A 3,353-nucleotide genomic window follows, 5' to 3' on the forward strand; every position below is an offset into this window, starting at 1 on the left:
CTCGGTTGATCAAACTCCAACAATTCAAGATTCAATCTTTATCTTATTATCCTACTCAAGACATTCTTAATTACATAAACTATCACCTTCCAAATAGGTTTTGAATTTGAAAAATTGAAAATTTTCAAAATTTTTGCTCAGAAATTAAGAAAATACTAATTAGTTTACCTAATCCACACCACCCAATCAAAAATCTACATTGTCCTTAATGTAAAAGATATAAGCATTTAATGCACATGAGACAACGAAAAAGAAAGGAGTAGTGATGGAAAGATAGTACCTAAAGAGGGAAGATTTGAGGCTTTTCTAAGAAACTTAACATATAGATGGGTTAGCATGAAGACTGAGCTTATTGAAAAACAAACTATCGTAATCCTAAATTCTATGAAAGCAATAAATCCTAATCCTAAAATCGGAAAGTATGGGAAAACTACTCAATCATGCAGCAAGGTTCCTCGTTTGGCCAGTATCTTAATAAATTTCTCAAAAGGTTTCTTAACAAGATCATCCAAAAGCCCTTTTTGCAATAGGTTTAGATGCCCTGGAGCATGAATGTCTAAAGAAATTTATGAACCTCAGCATAAAGTTTTCTTTTAATTTTCGGAGGTGTCCAAAGTATATACGATTCACCTATGACAGAAAAAGTTTCAATATTAGTACACCATGGTGAATCAGAGACTACAAGTAGATGAAATTCAGAAAAATTCTCTGCTTGTGGTGTAGTCTCACCGCATTCCGAAGTTTCAGACTTTAGTTCAATTTTCATCTTCTCCTCCTTTGATGGTAAACAATCAGGATCTGTGGAAGGAGGGGTTTCAAAATAATGATTCCCTCGGTCAGTATCAACTACTGAAGTAGTGTCTCGCAAAGCATTCACTCTGTCTTGTATCATAGGATCATTTAAATCTGCAAGGTGTGCCAAGCAGACTTCCAGAGATTTAGGAGTTTCAATTAAAAGAGACTCACCATCTTCAAATGTATCCATCAAGTTTATCTCATGCATCAGGTCTTCATCCCCTTGTGGCTTGTGCAAATGAAACACATTGAATTTTATTGTCATATTCTCAAAAGATGTTTTCATTATTCCATTCCGGCAATTTATGATAGCATTGGTAGTGGCCAGGAATGGCCGGTCTAATATGATTGAAATTTGAGCGCCTACATTTAAAACTGAGTGTGTGTCCAGGACGTCCAAGATGATGAAATCTACTGGATAGTAGAATCTTTCAACTTGGACCAACACATCTTCTATCATCCCTCTTAGTATTCTAGTCGAGCGGTCTACAAGTTGTAATGTTGTTTTGGTGGGTTTCAACTCACCAAGGCCTAACCGTTCATATATCGAGTATGGTATCAGATTAACACTTTCCCCAAGGTCTAGAAGTGCCATATCAACCCTGAAGTTTCCCATCGCACATGAGATCGTATGACTTCCAGGATCCTTATATTTTGGGGGAGTGTTTTGATTGATTATGGCGCTCACCTGTTCAGTCAAACATGATTTCTTATGTACGCTCAACTTCCGCTTTACCGCACATGGATCTTTTAGGAATTTGGCATAAGATGAGAACTGTTTAATTTCATCCAACAAGGGGGTGTTGATCTTGACTTATTGAAAAACCTCTAGACTATTTTGATTCTCACTTAGTTTTTTGATGTGATGAGACGTTGGGGAAATGGGGCCACGGGTTTGTATCCTTGTAATGGCTCTTTGTCATATGGAGCATTGCTAGATTCACCACCATCCTTTGAATTTTTGGAATCCTTAGGTTTCTTAACCTTCATTGGAATCTCTGTCTATTTCATTTCCACTTCTCAGGGTGGTGATAATTTTAACATGTTCCACATGTTGAGTTGATGAGTTAAGATCACTTATTTCAAATTGTCTCCCTAACATTCAGTTGTGTCTCAAGTCTTGTAATCGAAGTTCTAAGCTCATTCATAGCCTGCAGTTACTTTTGCCTAAATGCATTTAATGTATCTTCAAGGGTTATCCTAAGTGGAAGTCCACTAGGTGGCCCTTGTGGATAATTGGTTATATTTACAATTGGTTCATTTCTCCAATTAAGGTTCCACTCATCAGAAGTGTGTGTGTCAGAATTTGGTGCACTAAGTAGCTGTTGATAGGTGTTTATAGTATCTGCTTGAACATAAGACACCTCTTGAAAAGTTGGGATTGTAAGACAATATTTGATTGGGTGTACATTGCTCTCACAAATTCCATAGATGGTTTCAACAACTGCTTTGGGCTGAGTTGATTCCTTCTTATATTCCAAGTCCTCAAATTTTCGTGTGAGGATTGCTAACTGTACATTAATATCATCCTCCTCCTTGAGTGCATGTATTCCTATCTCTCTTAGCACTTCCTTGGGAGTACTAGCTTGGTTTGATGTATCCCATGATTGAGCCTTTTTAGTTAGCATGTCAAAGTAATCCCATGCATCTTCTGGTTTCTTATCCATGAACTCGCCATTACACATCATCTATATGAATTGGCACATGTTTGGACTGAGTCCGTCATAAAAAAGATCAACTGTTCACTAAGTTTCATAACCATGGTGTGGGCAAGTGAGAAGTAAGTCTTTGAACCGTTCCCAACATTAAAAGAAAGTCTCATTATTTTTCTGGGATAAGTTCATTATTTCTCGTCTAAGAGCATTAGTTTTATGAGCCGAGAAGAATTTTTTGAGAAAATCCTGCCTCAACTTTGCCCATGTGCCAATGGATCTAGGCCTTAATGAATGAAACTATGATTTGGCCATTTTCTTTTAGAGAGAATGGAAATAATTTAAGGCTAATTGTATTAGAAGGAACATCATTAAAATGTATGGTTGTAACAATCTCTTCAAATTCTTTAATATACATATATGGATTTTCCGAATCAAGTCCATGGAACTTAGGAAGTAATTAGATTATTTCAGGTTTGAAGTTCACATTTCCTATATTAATTAGGAGAATTATGCAGGAAGGTGAACTTGTTCTCACCAGTTGTAAATAATCTCGTAAAGTTTGAACCGGTGGAACCCGATGTACTTCATTCTCATCACGCACCATCCTAATAGGTGGTGTGTGATGCACGAGATCTTCATCAACTCGATATTCTTAAGCCATGCTCTCAGATGACATTTCAAAAATATTTGAGGATATTCTAACTTGTTAATGGATTTTTCAACCAAACCTCCTTCTCTTTATGGTCTCAGAGCATGGTTCCTTACCTGTGTGGGCATGAACCACACCAAATTATAATTCTATTTTCTAATTCCTACAGTAAGTATGAAAAATAAGTAAAGGGAATCAATTACAAGAAGAGAAGAACTAGAATTGAAGATCCTATATTAAAAAAAAAGCTATGT

General features: G+C 36.4%; 1 non-coding gene across 1 annotated transcript; it reads left to right on the forward strand.

The window, feature by feature from the left end:
- Positions 1–2,550: 2,550 nt before the first annotated feature.
- Positions 2,551–2,657, forward strand: LOC131235804 (small nucleolar RNA R71). Its single transcript, XR_009166325.1, has one exon. It is a non-coding gene; the product is annotated as a small nucleolar RNA R71 (small nucleolar RNA).
- Positions 2,658–3,353: the final 696 nt, after the last annotated feature.

The sequence above is a fragment of the Magnolia sinica genome, chromosome 19 (assembly GCF_029962835.1).
Source record: "Magnolia sinica isolate HGM2019 chromosome 19, MsV1, whole genome shotgun sequence".
NCBI classification, from domain to species: domain Eukaryota; kingdom Viridiplantae; phylum Streptophyta; class Magnoliopsida; order Magnoliales; family Magnoliaceae; genus Magnolia; species Magnolia sinica.